General features: G+C 48.8%; 1 protein-coding gene and 1 long non-coding RNA gene across 2 annotated transcripts in view; both read right to left on the bottom strand.

Moving 5' to 3' along the window:
* Nucleotides 1–19,398, bottom strand: part of SLIT3 (slit guidance ligand 3) — a 572,835-nt gene that overhangs the window by 534,493 nt on the left and 18,944 nt on the right. The gene's annotated exons all lie outside the window — the stretch shown is intronic.
* LOC140688426 (uncharacterized) lies at nt 12,037–15,706 on the bottom strand. Its single transcript, XR_012063115.1, has 3 exons — nt 15,531–15,706; nt 13,016–13,069; nt 12,037–12,344 (listed from the first exon to the last, which is right to left on the bottom strand). It is a non-coding gene; the product is annotated as an uncharacterized lncRNA (long non-coding RNA).

The raw sequence follows: 19,398 nt of genomic DNA, 5'->3' as shown, positions 1-19,398 counted from the left end.
TTTTCACATCTGCTTGACACCTTGGGTGGGGTGGAGAGGAAGTGCAATTCAGAACAACACTGGAAAAAATGAAACAAAAATGCTCTAGGGCAGGCCACTGTCCCTACCTTGGCATGTGTACATTCATCCTTCTTTTGACTCATTCTGTGGCTTTCTTGCAAAATTTTCTTTTTGCCGTGGCACATCCAGGAAGGGGGAGGGGCAAAAAACCACCGGCAGGGAAGCAGCACGGCGTGGCAGGGAGAAAAGGGCTTCAGCGGTAAACCCAGAAGATGTGGATTTGAGTCCCCACTTCCCCACTTCGTAGCTATGGAACTCTGGGAAAGTCACTTAACTCTACTGAGTCCCGGGTGTTGGTACTGCTGTTGAGACTTCTGTAAAGTATGACCAAAACTCCAGCTCTCCACGATGGCTATGAGGCTCAAGAGATAAAGTATGCGAAGAAGTACTTTCTAAACAGCATTTGGAGCGGTGTGTTTTCACCCACAGCCAACAACCGGTAGGGAGAGGCTGCAGGGCTGCAGATTAGGACTGGCTTCACAAAAGATGTTTCTCTGTGATGGTGAAACGTGCAGAGCTAGAGGCCACACTATCAGTTCAGGTCAGACTTAACGACCACCTGCCCCAGCGTATACAGACTGCTGCCTTCCGGATTTCAGGAAAGACGAGGTCTCAACATTTGGCGAATTTGTAAGGGCTGCCTTACAACACAGTAGTTCCCTATTACAGGCATATACAGTGGAGGTTAGTAGATGGCTTTCATTGGGCGTGATGCCTAGGGTCTGACGGGTAGGAGACTGGACTCATGATCTATAAAGTCTTCACAATTTTGAGGTTCAAAATTCTCATATTTGGGGGACCAGAACAAAGAGGGCTTAAAAATGATGGTTTGGTCCTTTTCGTCAGGAACCTAGAGCTTGCAGTCTAGTTGAGGAGATGGACGAAGACTTACGAGATACTTAGGGAACAGTGTAAGAATCTGCAAAATTAAATGTTAAGAGATGTGGTCTAGATTCCGTGGAGAGTGGGCGATCAGAGATTTGAGCGAGCGGAAAGAGCAGGAACTCGAGGAGAAGACCCCTGGAGCAGATGGGAAGGAAGTGCGTGTGGAGGTGTGGTGACAGCAGGGGCCACGGCAGGGACCACAGAGAAGTGAAGGGTCTGAGGACGGGGGCAGTGAGCTCCTGAATGAGCCTTCAGATGGTGTGATGCACTCATATCAAGATCCTATAGCCCGATTTGGGCAATCCTGCTCAGGAAAGGGGTAGGGAGGGGCCAGAAAGGCTTCTTGTCTATTCTGACTCCTTGTTTACAACCAGCAGAGAAGAGATCCCAATCAAACCGGAGGAAGCTGGTGAGGGGGCCTTGGCCTCAGTTTCAGTTATTCACCTTTTCCCACACGCTGGGAGGCTCACCTGAACGGACCCTTCTGCTGCTCTTTGACTTGTACAGGAGATGGGAGGAAGGAGCAGAGAGAGGGAGGGCATCGTGTTCCTGGTTCCTGCCCTGAGAGGTCACCCAGGTTAGCTGGTGTCACCACCAAAGGTCACAGCTCCTCTTCATGACTGACCACTTCCTGCCCGCAAACTCTGCCTCCTCGTCTCTCATCTAGTTCAGGGATGGTAATAGTTTTAATGCTTCTGGTCCTGGTTCCCTGAGCCACACCCACACCTCTGAAATAGTCCCTTTGTAAACTGGCCCTCCTGGAATAATCATCATTTGAGTTTTTCCACCTGTTTTTATCATTCATTCATTCAACAAACATATCTTGTCCGTTACCATTTAGGTTCCGTTCTGTACACTGGGAAACGGGGGTAAACAAGATGGGCACGGTCTCTTGTCCTTAAGCAACTCAGAGATTAGCGGAAAGAAAGAAATAAAGGGTCAAATACCACAGACTGTGTAAGCATTCTGCACTAGGGGTTGGCAAACTTTCTCTTTAAAGGGCCAGATAATAGATAATTTAGATTTGGCCAGCCATATTTTCTGTTGCAACAATTCAACTTTGCTTCGGAGCATGAAAGCTGCCACAGACAATACACAAACTGATGGGAGTGGCTGTGCTCCAATAAAACTTTATTTACAAAACAGGATGAAGGCTGGATTTGGCTTGAGGCTGTGGTGTACAGACTCTTGCTCTATACTGCACCAGAGTTACGTATAAATGAAAGCTTGTGGGAACGTCTGAATAAAAGGAGTACTGAGTAACTGGGGTTTAGAGATCAGGAGAGGCTTCCACGAAAAAGTAACATTTTAATTGAGACCTCAAGAATGACTTGGACACAGACAGGTTGGTCGGCATGGAATACGTGAGAGGGAAAAGAAGGATTCTGGTAAAAGAAATGACATGTAGAAAAAGCCAGAGGCATCGCCTTAGGATAAATGCAGGCAGGTTTAGCTGTCCTGGCTGTTGTAGGGGAAAGCAGGCCACTCCTCTCCTTCCTTCGTGACTTCCTTCCTCTCTCCCCCTTTCCCTCGCGTCCTTCCTTTCTCCCTGCGATATGCCTGTATTAAACACCCACTCTGAACCTGGCACTGTGCTTGTGGCTCGCGATAGGGTATGGAGCAACCGCACAAAAGCGAAACTTCCCTTTAGGGGAAGCTTTATGGTCTTGGAGAGAGAGACGGACAATTTCTAGGGCGGCCTCCACAATCCCTGCCTCCTGGTGTTAACTAGTACCCTTGGGTGATCCCCTCTCCCTGGACACAGGCAGGACCTGCTCACTGGCTTCTCATCCATCTAAGACCGCGAAGGCCTGCCGAGGCGGCCCCTTCTGTGATGACGTACGACCGTGCTCCCTGTCTTGCTGGGGGCTCGTCCCCGGCTACCTGTGAGGAGGCAAGCAGCACGTGAGGGAGGCCAGTCAGGCGAAGGACTAAGGGCAGCCTCCACCAATAGCCAGCGAGGGCCTGGGGACCACCAGCAGGAGCCCGGAGCTCTGAGTCTAACAGGCTGCACGGGGCTGAGTTCTGCCCACAGGCTCGAGAGTTTGGAAGTGGATCTGTCCCCAGTAGAGCCTTCAGATGAGATGACAGCCCCACCCAACAGCTGAATTGCAGCTCTGGGAGACCCTGAGGCAGAGGCCCCCAGCTGACTGGGAGGTGATAAATAGGAGTTGCTTTAAGCTGCCAAGTTTGTGGTAAGACTGTTGGGGGGTAACAGAAAACTAGCAGAGCGGGACACAGGCAACCACAGACAAACGGCAGAACTACAGGCTGCAAGGAAACAGCCAAGAAATCATTCCAGGGCGAGGTGAAGAGAATAAAGGTGGGGGTGGGAGGAAGCTGGGGTACCAGCTAAGGGTGCCCAGGAGGGGCCTCTCTTAGAGAGATGTGGTCCAAGACTCAAACGAAAAGGAGCCAGAAAGGACAGGCTGAAGGGAGAAATTTATAGCTGGAGGAACAGAGACACAAAGACTCCCTGAACAGAGAAAGCACCTGGAAGGCCTAAGCTCCAGAAAGGCGGTCCAGGCGACTGGAGCAGAAGGGCACCAAATGTGATGCCGAGGCTGGCGGCACCCAGACTGCGGAGCACCCACGGCGCAGCCTCCAAGGCCAAGGCAGGCAACCAGAACCATGGAAGGGGTCAAGCAGGGACGTGACTGATCTATCGGCCCCCGGTCTCTTTCCCTGACATCACACCTGCCCCCTACAACCAGATTCGTCTCCCTTCAAGTGCCACTTTCTCTCGCAGAGCAACAGCACTGCAGCCAGGTGGTTCTCACTGCTGCTTCAGCCTGCCTCACTTAATTCTCACTTCTTCCGGTCTGCAGACATTTACTGTGCACCCATCAGATCAGCAACCAGGCTAGGCACTCCGTCGGCACCTGCTACGTTCCTGCCATTTGCTGGCCTCGAAGGCCCTCAACCCCCTCTCCCCATCCAAAGCCTAGCGCTCTGCTATGGGTTGAATTGTGTTCCCCCAAAGACATGCTGGAGTCCTAAGTCCCAGTACTTGTGAATGTGGTTTTAGCTGGATAAAGGGTCTTTGCAGGTGTCATCAGGTGAAAAGAGGCTATTAGGGTGGGCCCTAATCCAGGATGACTTGAGTCCTTATAAGGTGAGGAGATGGAGACGCACAGAGAGGACACCACGAGACGATGGAGCTGAGACTGGAGTGAAGGAGTTACAAGCCGAGGACCACCAAGGATTACGGGCCACCACCAGGAGCTGGGAAGAGGCCAGGAAGGACTTTCCCCTATAGATTTCAGAGCGAGCACAGCCTTACCGATTCCTCGATTTCAGACCTTAGCCCGCAGACCATGACAGAGTATACTGAAGCCACCCAGTTTGCGGTATTTTGTTACGGCAGCTCCAGGAAACTGACACGCCCTCTTCCCAGGGTTCGGGACGCCTCCCACCCCTGCTCTCCGCGGCGCTCCCAGCCTCTCCATCCTACGCTCATCTCTCCCTGCTCTGAACTTCTGAACTTCTGCATCACTTAGCCTCTGCACAACTCATTCTGGCCTTTCATCACGTCTCCTGCCACCTTGTGTGCTGCTGCTGGTTTCCTGTGTGTCTGCCTCCGTCTCCCAGAGGAGCTTGCAGCTCCGTGGGCGCCAAGACCACAGACTCGACTCCCCTCGCTTCCTCCCAGACACCTTGTGCGAAGTGAGGCCCCTTGGAGACGCCTGGAGAAACATACACTCGTTTTCTTTGGATCTTGTGTGAAGAGTTTTGTTTTGTTTTGTTTTTTTTAAGCACGTCACATTTGCTCATTAGTATTGTCAACGTTTCCCACAGTAAATAGGTATTACTAATACACCCACTCTCCCTGCCTCAAAAAAAAAGTGTTGAAAAAGTTGGTTCAGTTGAAATGAGAGTCTCCTACTGCTAAAGTGACCAGCAGAGCTAAAGTCTTGAATGGAAATCTGGCCAAAGGAAAACATTCCCTGACGAGCCCAAGGGCACTTCTCAGACTGTCCTACCCTAACGGGTGTCCTTTGCTTCCTCTCCGGGTCCAGAGGACCTAGTGCCACCCATCCATCCTCCCTGATGGAAGAGAGAAAACGGCGTGTCAAAGAACCGTCAAATTGTCATCCCACCGGGTCACAGACAGCTGTGTTTCCCTGCGGATCACCCTCACAGAGTTGCCACCTCCTGCTTTACCTCTCCCGACTCGCACAACAGGAGGCATGATTCAATTATTCTCCGACTTTTGCGCTTCATTCTCATCAGTTATATAACCACATACAAGTTTAAAAACACGTACACGCATTTGGGAGAGAAATGGCTGCGTCTGATTTTAAAAACTGGCTTCACACTACCTCAGTTGTTTGGGAGCTAACCCTCCCTGGGCTAAGTTTCTGGCTTGGCAACACTCTCGCATATATAATTTTACACCTGCAAACGTTTGCAGCCAGCGCTGTGCAGATAGCTACCTGCAGGGAGGAGAATGAGCCAGAAAGAGAAGCAACCTGGATGTGCGGATGCAGCAGTGGATGCGTGGATGCTGCGGTGGATGTGAGGGCCCTGCAGGGAGGAGGGGGGAGCACGGGGGCTCCGCTCTCCCTCTCCTCGCGCCAGGGGGGCTTCCTGCGGCCCCTGCCTTGCTCTGTTCAGCTTCATCCTCCGGCAGGAAAAGGGCACACCTGGGCACATCTTGCTCTTTGCTGGAGGTAGTAGAGTAGAAATTGCAAACTGGGAGCCCGTGGGCCCAGTCTGGCCTGCAGACATGTTTAGTCTGGTCCTCAGTATGACTTTAACATTTGTAAATGAATTGCCAATTGGAGAGCATTTCGCATACGAATCTGGAATTCTGGTTTGTCTCCCGGAAGTCAGATGATGTGATAGCCCTGGGCCTTCGTGGCCAGTGTAAACTGGAGTTAAGAGGCTTGGACAAGGCATATGCTCTGATATTTGTCAGTCGCGTTCATCTGCTTATGTCACCTGTGTGGTCCTTACCTGCATTCCAATTTGAGATCCCTGCTCCAGAGCGTAATGCTTAAAAGCAGGTCCTGGAGTCAGACAGCCTGGGCTCAGATCTTAGCAAACAGCAGTGTGATTTCAGGCAAGTTACTTAACGCATCCCTAAGCTTCTGTTGCCTCATCTGTAAATTGGGTATAATAACAGAACCTACCTCCTAGGATGTTATGAGGATTAAACAAGATGATAAAGTGATTCTAGCATCAGGCTGGTCACACAGCAAATACTCAACAAGTAACTATCACCATGAATTTGCTGATTATTAATCATTTAAAATGCGAGCACAAGTAAGATGTAGAAAGGGTGGATGGGACCTTGGTGCTTAACTAACCTTGAAGGGGCACCGGGTCTCATCCATAGCTCTTCCCCCAGGCACGTTTTCTTTCCATGAAGCATCCACAGAGCTCTCTCTCCACACCCCAGGACACCTCAAACCTCACTCTCAGGGAAAAAAAATCCTTCCCAAATTAGTCCTGTGACACTTTAAGGCAACTTCTTCCCTTCTGAGCAGTAACCTCCAGGTGATGACTGTCAACTGAAAGGGGTCCCCCTTTATGCCCCAGTTTATCATGCCCAGACACCTCAGACTCTTCCCAGAAGGTCTGTTCTCAAAACCCCTCCCACACTGCAACAGACAGCACAGGGGAAAAACGGCTCCGCAAATCCCTGGGAGAAACAGACGTCTCAGAAGAGACCGGAGTCAGCCTCGGGAAACGTGGCAAGAAACGTCAGGCACATGGTATGGCCGGGACAGTGCTACATGTTAGCCAAACAATTTCATTCTCCTCCTAAGTAAACAGCAAGATTCAATTTCCCCGCACCCCTTGTGTCTGGGTGGGACCATGTGACTGATCTGATTAAAGGAATGTGGATGGAAGTGATACATGCCATTTCCAGGCAAGGCCATAAAATATCCCACACAGTATGACATTCACTTCCCTTCTCATGTTTTTCTTGACATGTGTGGGCTGCATGTCAAAAACGGTGGCATCCCAAGTCGGAAGGAGCCTGGGTTCCTGAGTGACTGTGTAGAGCACAGGCCACCCACTGCTACCCAGATATGAGGAAGCAATACACTTTTATTGTGTTTTGCCATGGATATATCTGGATTCATTTGTTCCTGCAAACAGCCTTGTCTATACTGACCAAAACACATGGTGATATGGCAAAGTGGGAAAGAATGGTCTAGAAGTCAAGTCTCCACGGTCTTTCTCCACGTTCGGTTTCTAACTCAGAGCGTGACCTTGGAAAAGCTACCTCCCCCAACTTTAAAAGGAGAAAAGTAAACTGGTTGATCCCTCAGGGTCAGAATCTCAGTGACCCTGAATTATCCCCCATGATAATGTTCACATGCTTTGAACTTCATTAACACACCTTACCTTAAAATATGCTTTTATTATTTTTTTTCTTTAAGAACGTGGCCTAAGTTCTAGTCAACAGAGGTACAAAAGCTGCAGCCAGCTCCTACGAGGGTCTAAATAAATGACTGCAGAATGAGTAATTATTATGCAAGAGCCCGCATGTGTTCCGTGTTTCGTGTGTGCCAAGCACACCCTAAGCATTCACATTCAGGACCTCTTGTCATCTTCACGATCAGCCCACAGGGTCAATGCTGTTATCAGTCCCACTTTTTGGATGAACAGAGGCACAGGGAGACTGGGACCCCATCTACGGCCACAAGCTGCTAAGTACCAAACGAGCATTTATGTCCAGGCAGTCACGTGTCAGTGCCTGAGGACGTTAACAATCAACTAACAAGAAATAAATCTGGAGTCCTGAAGGGTGGAAGACAAAATGAAGTGATCTAATCAGAGAATTTTCATAACATACCCCACATTTTAGCTAAACCAATAAACTCCAGTTTCTTGGGGGTCAGGGCTGTGTCTTATTTATGTTTGAGTCCCCAGGGTTCAGCACAATGTCTGGTAGATAAAAGGCACAAATAAACATCTGTTGAATGACTGAATGATCTGAACTTGAGCTCTTTATCGACAGTTTTAACTGAGTTGCATCTGCCCTTGGTTGACAATGGCTTGAGAGCCAAAGTGGATGCCTGTGTTTCATTTATAGCGGGAAACCTGGGCACCAAGTAGACTACCATCCAAACTTGAATGCTTTTGTGAGTCAAAGGGACTGCCATTAATAATTATATTAAGAAAACAAGAAGTTGAGACCATCCTGAGCAAATCAACACAATGTCATACTCGCTAGGGCCACAAAATACCCACGACGGAGGTGGATGACAAGGAAGTGCTCACGAGGGGGCCCAGGTGGTCTGAAGGAGCCCCTCCTCTTGTCCACTTGTGCCCTCACCACTTCAAAGTCTATGCTATTTGCTGGACGCGTCGTGGTTAAGTGTCATTCTCTGAACGGTGCACATCTCCAAGCCCGACCAGCCACAGAATACACACACATTAACTTTTAATACAGGTGTGGTAATCGCTTTAAGACAGCAGGAAGGAGCAGCCCAAGGAATGCAATGATTGCCCCACGAATATAAACATGGATTGCATCGGAACGGACTACATACTTTGTATAAACACTAATAAAGTGAGTTCAGGCTGAGCTGTGACTTTAAAGGAAATTCTTCCCCATAAACATGTCCTGCCATGCCCTAATAACTCTTTAATTTGATGCACATTTGGGAAGGATGATGCAAAGTAATCACAGAATAATGTTAAGGTCTGTTGCGAAGAGGAGTGGAGGGGTGGGGGGACTGTGATGCAACTTGGAGCTGACACCATCCACCAGGGAGCTGGCTCCACTGCTCATTTCACACATGGGGGGAATCTGCTGAGTGACACGCAGGAAATCAGAGACAGGTCTTTGCAGGTTAAGCACAAGAAAATTCTAGGTGTCATCTGATGGCGTCATATAAGACTCCTGGCTGGTGGATTTCTGGCCTGCCCTCTCTTGCCGGTGGCAGCAAAAGTGGCTCCCACTTGTAGGTTGACTTCCCATTTCTGAGACTGAGGCTCTTCAAATTTCAACTAGGCAATCCGCTCCTGAAGAGCACAGAACACTTGCCACGTATCTGGGCACTACTGACACGGCCCCAGACCCCTGTGAGAAGGCAGAATGACACAGTTATTGGTGACAACCAGACCAAGAGCTGTGGCATCAGGGCTCCCAATCTGGCTCCATAATGACTCACTGCATAGTTTGGGGAAAGCCCCTCTGCTCATCAGCAAATGGGTTAATAGCACTTGCTGACCCTCGGAGGGCTTTTGAGTTGATTAAATGAGGTACTGGAAGAGAAAGGGCTTTATAAATTAAAAAAGAGGTGTGCAAAGGCAGGAAACTATCCCTGCTGGGAAATACTAATAGTAATTATTAATAATAATACAGCTATTTAATTATTAAATAATTACATAATTATTTAAGTAATTAATATAATAGTTACCTGATTGCTATTATTTAAAAAATGATTTTGCAATATATTGAGTTTTCATGATGTATCAGGCACTATCCCCTTTGAGCCCTCACCGCAGTCCTAGGAGGTGTCTACTACCATTATCTCCATTTAAGTAACTTGCCCCAGTTAACATCTGAGTATTATCCACAGGTGACAGTACTGGAGGAGAGAGCTGGACTGTTGGACTCCATGCTCTTGTTCCTCTATCTCCTAGGCAACTGAAGGAACTGAATCTGTCTACTTTATGATGAGCAACTGGAAGGCAAGAGCTGTGTAGGATTTCCATTTACGTCCCCAGAACCTAGCAAAAACGGGGGAGTTAAGGCTTTCAGATGAAATGACTGCAGTTTCTCCCTCTCCCAGCCATTCCTGCTCCTGTATCAACTCTGGGCATCCATGCCCAACAGCATTCAGCCAAACACACAGCTGGCTTCATCCAGATAGGTGGTGCTGGTTCTCCATCTTCACCAAGGCAACCAAGCCTTGGGGCTGGCTGCCTGGAAGTGTAGCCCAAAATAGCTCAGTCCAACCAGGCAGGTCTCCCGCACTCACCAGGCTCATCCCAGGCCCCACGCCTTTGCTCAGGGAAGCCTCCCGTCTGCAATGCCCTCTCCCACGGACCAGGATGAACTGCAGCTGTCAGGCAGCTTGGCTGCGGACGGAGGACCTACTGCAGGAGAGTGTGGAAGAAGAAGAGACCGTCTTCACAGTGAGCCACTGGGACCCGGATGGGCCTACCAACCCCACTCAGGCAGGAGCCACTCTCGCCCATCTGGTGTTGATAAAATGCCAAGGGACAGGAATTAGGCAGGAAGAAGGAAGGGCCCATCTGATTCTCCATCCGGTCCTGTGTGTCCAGACCCAAGGAAGGCAAACCTCCCTTTCATCATTTGTGAAACCGTACCTTGCTTATTATGAGAATTTTTAAAACTTCTCTGATTATTCCTTTGAGAATCCGATTTGTTTCCTTTGTAAAGAGGAAACAATTCTCTTCTCAGTTTGGAGGAGGGGGATATTCCATTTATCTTTGAGAGGAAGTCTGTTTCCTATTATGCATCACGTTCTGTAGGTCTATATGTGAAGGATAAATTCTTACACTTTGTGTAGGAAAAAAAAATTCTCTTCACTCTCCTATAAACATCCATGAAGGGAGGCTCCTGCCCTCTTCTCAGCCACGGTGACAATGCCTGCATTCTCATCCCTTGCTCTGAGAAAAGGAAACTTATAACTCATGCTCTGACAGTCAGCGGTACCCGAGTCAGCCAGTGTACCTGGGAGAGCCTACCGCACAGTAATTCATTCAATCAGCATCTGGGGATGGAGACTGACAGTCAGGACTGAGGGAGATCCCGGGGCGGACATCCCTGCCCTCCAGCATAGGGGTCAGAAAACCGTGTCCCACAGGCCCAATGGAGTCCTCAACCTGTTTTCATATGGCCCATGATCTAAGAATAGCTTTTATATTTTTTAATAGTTGAAAAAAATCAAAAGATAAATCATATTTCTTGACACATAAAAATTATATGAAATTCAAATTTCAGTACCCATAAATACAGTTTTCCTGGAACACAGCCAGGCTCGTCTGCGTAGAGACCGTCTGTGGCTGCTTTCACACGACTCGGGCAGTTGAGTTGTTGCGACTGGACGGTATGGGCCTCAGAGCCTAAATATTTACTATGTGGTCCTTCACAGAAGGTGTTTGTTGACCTCTAACCTAGGAACTTTCAATGGGGTTGAAAATAAGATATGGCAGTGTTATGACGGAATGTTTGCGCCCCTCAAAAAATTCGTATGTTGGTATTTGGAAGTAGGGCATTTGGGAGGTAATTAGGTTTAGATGAGGTCACACGGATGGAGCCCCCTGATGAGATTACTGTCCGTAGTAGAGGAAGAGATGCCAGAGCACTTTCTTCACCATGTGAGGACGCAGAGAGAAGGTGGCCGTCTGCGAGCCAGGAAGAGAGCCCTCACCAGAACTGCACCACACTGGCACCTTGACCTTGGACGTCTAGTCTGCACAACCGTGAGAAATTAACCTCTGCCGTGTGAGCTCCCCGGCCTGTGGCATTTTGTTACAGGAGCCCAAGTTAGGACAGGCAGCAATCACAGTAATAAGAAGACTAAAAACCACACGTGCAACATGCAAGGTAAGGCATAAAGGTCAAGTGTGGGCACTAGGGTTACACGGAAGCTTACTCTGCACTTGGTACACTGACTTAGAGACATGACTCTGGAGAAGTTATTTAAACTGTGCCTCCATTTCCTTATCTGTAAAATGGGGATACAGTGTCCTCCTCCTTGGATTGGGTTGAGAATTAAGCAAGTTTATTCATGTCAAGAGGAGAGAATGTCTAGCCCGTATGTGCGCAATATCTCTTTCCTCTTCTTATTACAAGTGTCGTGGCTTACACAACTCCAGGGGGCGTTGCTCAAGAGTATACAGTGAGAATGGCACCTCGGGGGCATGTAATGTGCATGGTAACCCAAGAGCGTAGCAGTATGGCTGCCCCGATTACAGCTAATACTACAACAGCACCTGTAGAGATTTCTGAGGAAGGAGGCGGGGCGGATACTTCATTCCAGATGGAGTAGGCCTAGGTCCCACGTATTTTTATTGCCACATCATTCACTCTCCCATTATGAAAGAGATCCAAGAAGACAATGTTAAATTTGCTGCGGGGCCTCCGTCTCAGACTCCCACCCCCTCTGTCTGTCTTCCTCCCAGACCGCAGTCCCTGCTCAGTCATCCTGGGGTGGGTCTCCCAACACCCGTTCCTGAGATTACACCTTGCTCCTGGTCCCTCAAACGCTCAGGCTGTGGGCTATTTTAAGCCCAAATTAAAGACTCCTCTCTGCTGTACGGCTGCAATTCCAGTCTGTGGTTTGTTCACTCTGACGTGGCTTGGGGCCATGGTGTTGGTACGTGGGGCACCGCAAGGGGGTAAATCGTTTCAGGAAGCAAGCAAGGGACTTTGCAGGAACTGTCTCACTGCAACATACTCTCTGTGGAAAACACAAGGGCATGGATGGACAAATCAAAAGTAAACAACAGTGGGAGCGTCTCATATAACTGGAGAAGGATGCTAAAAATAGTACCATATCAGAAGCAAGAAAGCTTTGGAAGTAAAGCTTTAGCCATAGAGCCTACAGCATCACAGGGCAGAGCTCAGGAAGCTGCGACTGCAGGCAAAGCCTTCAGGGCTTCCCACTGGGGGATCTGAGTCCTAGTGCAGTGTTGGACAAAGGAGCAAAGTGCTGGTGAAGGCAGGCAGGTGAGGACAGAGGGAGACCAGCAGGAAACTGGGTGGGAGCAGGGAAGAAGCCCACCCAGCTCTCCAGGTCAACAGTCTCTCTGAGCTGGTGGATTCGCTGACAAGAACACACTCAGGATCCCACTCTGCCCCTTCTCTCTGTTCCTCACTTCTCCCGTCCCTGAAGGGACGGACGAGCTTCAAGTCATCAAGCTCACCAGCTCTCCTACCTAGTGTAAAAGTTCTATTAGGACAGAAATCAGGTCTGAGGCCTCAGTCCCCGCCCCAGAGCCGTCCTCAGAGCTACTTCTCACACCGCAGTGGGTGATTTGAAAGTAGCGATGTGACTGCGTCTCCCACCCACAGCTTCTGAGGCCACACTGAGATGAGGGGAGGGAAGGGAAGGGAATGAGAATTACTCACCCAACCATCTCTCTGGGAGACTTGATCCTGCTGATGTACTGAAGCACACCCCAACTGTGCAGGGACAAAATGATGGAGCTGGCTGTAGGTGAGCCAAACCTTGGCTCCAATAAAATTGAGAACAGCTGGCATTTCTGAATCCCCTGGTCCCTGGGGGCCCCGGGCTGCGTGCACGCCGGTAAGCACCAGCCCTTTCCCCTTTTCCTTCTTGTCATGCCTAATTACACCAGGATTGTGCTGAGTCAAGCAACCTGCTGGGGTGGGGGCTCAGGCATGACCTTTCGCATTGCTCTCAGCCAGCGCGTGGGGCTCGAGTAGCCGTGGGCATTTCCATCGAGAAACCCAAGAACAAACTTTGCGCAAAACTGCACGATGCCAAATGCAACGCCCCACACCTCAGCCCCTGGGAGGACGGCCCTTTCTGAATCAAGGGGAACAAAAGGACCTTGCAACGGCCACACCAGCTGCATTTAGCTCACCACCTCCTGCCTTCAGCCTTGAAACCGAGGCCCCTCGGCCATGGGACATGGCAACCAGCAGTCGGCCAACACTGGCCATAGGAGAGGGAGGCAGGCATGCTCCATGTTCTCAAGTACCCTCTGGCTTGGCTGAGCTTTTACCTAAGGTTTGATTTCCAATCCCTGACCCCTCATCCAGAGTCAGAGATGCTCACTCTGCACCACTCAAATAGGAGTGGCCGGCCTCGTGCTTCTCCACGTGTGCACCCATGTGCACGTACACGGCACAGCCCATGGTAAATGCCCCTGAGAAAACCATGCGGCCAAATGCTCTAGGTCAGGGTTTCCAACCCTGGCTGCACATTAGAATCAGCTGGAGAGCTTTACAAGTCTTGCTGCCCAGGTCACGCTCCAGAGCACTGAAATCAGAATCTCTGGGGGTAGGTATCAGGCATCCACATAATTTTAAAGCACCCCAGGTGATTCCAGTATGCAGCTAGGACTGAGAATCATTGCTGTGGGTGAACTGAAAACCCTGGGAAATTCCGTCCATCAACCTATGCATTGAGACTGAGCTCCCAAGCTGCAACTGGGCTTAAAACAGCAAGTAGATGTTCTTAGAAATAGAGAACAGTACACATATGTAAATTTTAAAATGGTTAAAATAAAATAAAATGCTTCACTGAGAAAAAAAAGAAAAAAGGAAAAAGATAGCAGGTAGAGCCACAGGCTATTGGCCACAAAGCCACAGAGACTAGTGATATTCATTCAACAAACACTATTGAGCACCAACGATATACCAGGCCCTCTTCTCAGTATCTAGAAATTGTCTCAAGAGTTATACTCCCAGAGTTCAACTGGCTTGCAATTTGGGTCTTAGTGAGGTTGGTCTCTGGATCGTCAACCAACCAGCTGACATTTACCTGACACCCAGTGTGTGCAAGGTCCTACAAAAGGTGCTGAAAAGTATAAAGTGCAACTCCTGATCCCCAGGAGTTTAAATCCTAAATGGCAAAGCCTAAGAATGTGCACACTTAGAAATAAAAGCACAACATGGTGGACAAAGCAAAAATGAATGTGCAATTGAACAATTCAAAATAGCAAAGACATATCCAGGAGCTACTTTGTACTGTGTAATGCTCGAGTTACAACAAAGATAAGCTCCCTGCCCTGAAAGAACTTGGACTAGAGCAGTGGTTCCCAAAGCGGGGTCCCCCAGCCAGCACCAGCAGCATCACTTGGGTACTTGTTAGAAATGCACATTCTTGGGCCTCATCCCAACCCACTGAATCAGAAACTCTGGGGGTGGGGCTCACCAATCTGGGTTTTAACAAGCTCTCTGGTGATTCTGATGCCTGCCCAAGCTTTGGAACCACTAGTCTAGAAGACTAACTGATGCTACCACAGTTGGAAAAGGGAGGACATCTTCCTGGGTCAAGGGTTGAGAAAGGCTTTGAAGGATTTGAATCCTGGCTCTAACATAGTTTGGGGGGTCTTAGGCAATTTAACCTCCTAATGGCCTTTGCTTCATCAATTGTCAAGTAGTAACAAACAGTAAGTGGTAATAAGGTCTACCATGCACAGTTGTCTGAAGAGTACGTTGGACAATGTGTGAAAGTCACCAGGACGGTGCCTAGGGGCTAGTAAGGACTCCATAAATGACCTCAGTATACGGAAATAAAGATCACTAATAGTCATCACACAAAGGAGCTATTCAGCAAATGAATGTTGATAAAATGAATAAAAGAATGAAAGATGAAAGCATGGTTGATGGGGACTGAATTTGGCAAGCCCGGAAAAGCAACAAAGAACGGGGACTTCATTCAATGGGCACGTGGGGAGATGTTCAAGACAGGAGAAGGACTCCTTCAGACTGAGTGGTCAGAACACAAGGCAGATCTTGCAACTGGAATCTCCCTGGCTCAGCCTCCAAAGTAGCCCCAAGGAAGGCTCTGGTGCTCGCAGCAGCCAGTGTGTTGGGTATGCAGCTGGGCTCTGGAGCCAGATGTCAGGGTTCAAGTACTTACTGCTTGGGTGATCTTGGGTGAGTCACTAACCTCAACAAGCCTCAGTTTTCTCTTCTAAAAAACGGGGATGGTAATAGTACCAACATCACAGAGTTGTGGTGAAAGCTGAACATAGTAACGTGTGTAACGCAGCTTGGTGCTTTAAGTATAGTGAGTAATCTTTAACTGTCAGCTCTTTGTGTCATGGCGTGCAGCTGGGTGCTATCGTGACCTCTTTTAAATTATGGCTGCCTGGGATTCTGTCAAGCAGACCAGCATCCGTACAGTCTAGTGCCGGATCCAATTAACACACAATGGCGGATTAGTTTCCTCATAATGGCAGTAGCTGCCAAGCAGTGGGCAGCTGCCTACCTGCAGGTTGTGTGCCAGTCCTTCTCATAGACAAGTGGTGTACCCAAGAACCCTGGGTCATAGGTATCACAGTGCCCATTTTGCAGATGAGGAAATTGAAGCTCGGTGACTTATCAAAATTAAACAGCTATCAAGTGCCAAAGTCTGGATTGAAATCAAGCCCCAATTCCAAACTCCATGGTCTTTGTACTACCATGGAGTCACCCCCAGGTCCCCAAGAAGCTGCCTAAAGACCTTTACAAATGGGATTCACCCCGTGGCAGTGTCAGAGGGCTAGGTTCTTTCAGGGTGTCACTGTGTCACACAACACATCAGAAAGGCTCAGAACTCTGAGTCTGGAAGAGGGACATCATAGGTGGGCTGGGGAAAGGATGGTGGACCCTGGAAGAGATGAGGCTCTTGGATTCTAAGACTGCTCCCCCGCTGCTAATAATGCTTAAGTGTGGGTATTGCACGTCTGTGTGTGTATCAGTCAGGGAGAAGGCGCGTTAGAGGGGAAGGGAGGCAAAGACTTTTCCTTCGCAATCCAAAAATGGTTCTCAGCCTAAACAGAGGGAGAACAACTGAATGCAACACAAAATTCACATTCCCTTCTAAAAGAAGCATCTCGGTCCACGAAACAACGCTGCAAGACGAATCCCCTTCAGCTCCTCCCAGGTCTACTTCCTTAAATGCCAAATTGTGGTCTTCTTCCCAGATACCAGCTGTGACGCTGCTAATGGCCAAGGAGATGCTTAGGCCCACAGAGGCTCTTTCTGAGGATTCGAACTGTGTCATGAATGAGCGGAGGCAAGTGTGCTTGGCCTCCTGTCTTCCCTTGAGAGCTTGTAACAAAGACTCCTGGAGTCCAATACCAACTTCATCCTCTTACCCCTTTGGTCCAGTTGGTCCAAAGAGCTGCCTGGATGCTCTCATTCAGATCAAGGAGGACACAGCCTGGTTGGGACTTCGAGTTTTTATAACAGTTACTAACAATTCACTCTCCCTCAAATCTTCTGTTTACCTGCAATGGGCTGTGTTACCTCCAGCTGACCCCACCTACCAAAAATATGACTGCATTTTCATATGTATCATCTTTCTGTTCCACAGTTGCCATGGTAGTAAAATTTACACTCAACAGCCTCACTGCCATTTCCGACTACAAATGGAATTAGCCTGTTCCCAGTTTGGTTCAGCAAAAAAAGAAATATGCATCCACTATATGCCAGGCCCTGTGCTAGGCATAAAGCTTGGGCACTGAGGTGAGTAAGAAAGAGATTTCTCTAAGACTTTGCTCCTTGACAAAGCACACTTTTTCTTTCTCTTATGATGAGATTTTTATTAAATTGCAGTAAAATATCTATCACATAAAATTCACCATTGTAACCATTTTTAAGTACACAGTTCAGTGGACTTCAGTCCATCTGCAATGCTGCAAAACCATTACCACTATTTCCAAAAACCTTTCGTCACCCCAGACAGACGCTCTATATCCATAAAGTACTAACTCCCTCTTCCCTAGTCCCTGTATCCTCTGATAACCTCTAATCTATGTTCTGCCTCTATGAATTTGCCTGTTCTGGACAGTTCATTTAAGTGGAATCATATGATACTTGTGTCTGGCTTACTTTGCTTAACGCAATGTTTTCAAGGCTCATCTTGGTCACAACACGTATCAGAACTCCACTCCTTTTCAAGGTTGAATAACATTCCATCGTATGTACGTACCTCATCTCATCCACCGAGGAACACTTCCGTTGTTTCTACTCTTTGGCTGTTGTGAATAACGCTGCAGTGGATATTGGCATACAGTTACCTGTTTGAGTCCCTGCTTTCACTTCCCTTGAGTATACACACAGGGGTGGAATTCCTAGATCATATGGTAACTCTACACTTAACTTTTTGAGGAATTGCTACACTGCTTTCCACAGAGGGTGCACCATTTTACATTGCATTCTCATTTCTCCACATCCTCGCCAATACATGTTATTTTCTGGGTTCCTGGCGTTTTTTGTTTTGTTTTGTTTTGTTTGACTGTAGCCAATGTAGTAGGTGTGATGAGGTCGTTTTGGGTAAGAGAAAATTGGCGAGATAAGAAATGGTTTGTTCACCAGAGCATCCCAGGGGCACGTGTGCACTGAGCATAGCTCTGTCGAATGCGTACACGAATGAATGAGTGAATGGGCTCTCCCGGTGACAGCGCTGTATTACTCCCTTGGACCTGATGTCCTGCACAGCTCTTCCCTGACTCTCCTGTTGACGGAGTGTGGAACCGGCACAAGAAAGCCCAGCTCCACAGAAGAGACCCAGGCGGCAACTGAGACCACAAGGATCTCAGGGCTTTAATTCAGGGAACATCTGCTCCATCTTTCTGCAGTTTTTCCATGTCTAGGAATCAGTACAACCAGCTGCTTTAGGATCCGGGGAGCCCACTGGACGGCACCTCAAAAGTAAGACGACTATAAACTATAAAGTGGGGTGGTTAAAAAATCCAAGCTGTGGGTCAGACGGGCCTGAGTTACGGCTCTACCATTGTCGTGTGTGCACACGGCAAACTATTTAAGCTGTCTGTGCCTCACTGTCAGACCTGATCCTATTCTCGTGAGGATTAAACGAAACAAGAAGAAACCCTTAGCACAGTGCCTGGCGCAACCTGAGGTGCCAACAGAAGTCAGCTTTTATTGTTACTATGAAGCTCCCGTATTAGTGCACGGACCCGAACAACCCCACCCCCTTCCGGAACTGCCTCTGATCCCCAGGCTCCCTGGGGAGACAGACGGGGCTCCCCCCAGGACGAGCGCAGACTCATCACTTAGCGTCCTAATAATGATCTTCCAGGCCAACCAGAAGGACTGCGAATCGCCATCCAGAGGCACAGAGACGAGGAGTACAGCCTTGCTTCTTCTCGGCTTGGGCTACCAGCCCCCCCCGAGCTCATGTTGGCAAGGGGACTAGGGGGAGAACAAGTGCCATCGCCACACGGCAATCCAGCAAAGACCCAGAACCCATCCCCTACGGGGCCAGAAAGAACGTTCATTGTATTAAAACCCACAAATGGGACTCGGGTTGGATAGAGTTTCCGAAGAGAAGGTTGACTGACAAGCCAAAAAACTCAGTAAGAATAGCAGGCGGCTGTCCCACGAGGCCCCGAGAGGAAACACAGAAGGAAGGAGCCAGGCAGCTGGGCAGGGCGGCATTTCACGCTGGCAGCGCCGTAATTCTTATGTGCATGGATGGCAATGGCACTCAGGCTGCCCTGACAGGAAGCCTTGTATTAGACTGAAGCATATTGAAAATATCAAAGTCCCACAGGATAAAAAGTAGCTCCCGGGCTCAGTACTTCCCCCGTAACTTAAAAGTTTTATTGCACAGGAGGACCCTCAAGCCGCAAGTCAAGCCACTGGGGGTGAAGGGAGGAGAACTACATAGCAGGACTCCGCAGGGGTGTGGGAGCCACGGCTGTGACCGGGTAATAGCAAGGGATCCTGTGTGATTTACTGATTATATAAGTTATCACGTACATTATATCACAAGAGGCAGAATGCGTAGTGGTTGGAACGTGGATTCC

Source organism: Vicugna pacos, chromosome 22 (assembly GCF_048564905.1).
Source record: "Vicugna pacos chromosome 22, VicPac4, whole genome shotgun sequence".
NCBI classification, from domain to species: domain Eukaryota; kingdom Metazoa; phylum Chordata; class Mammalia; order Artiodactyla; family Camelidae; genus Vicugna; species Vicugna pacos.
This window is presented reverse-complemented; position numbering and strand designations above follow the sequence as displayed.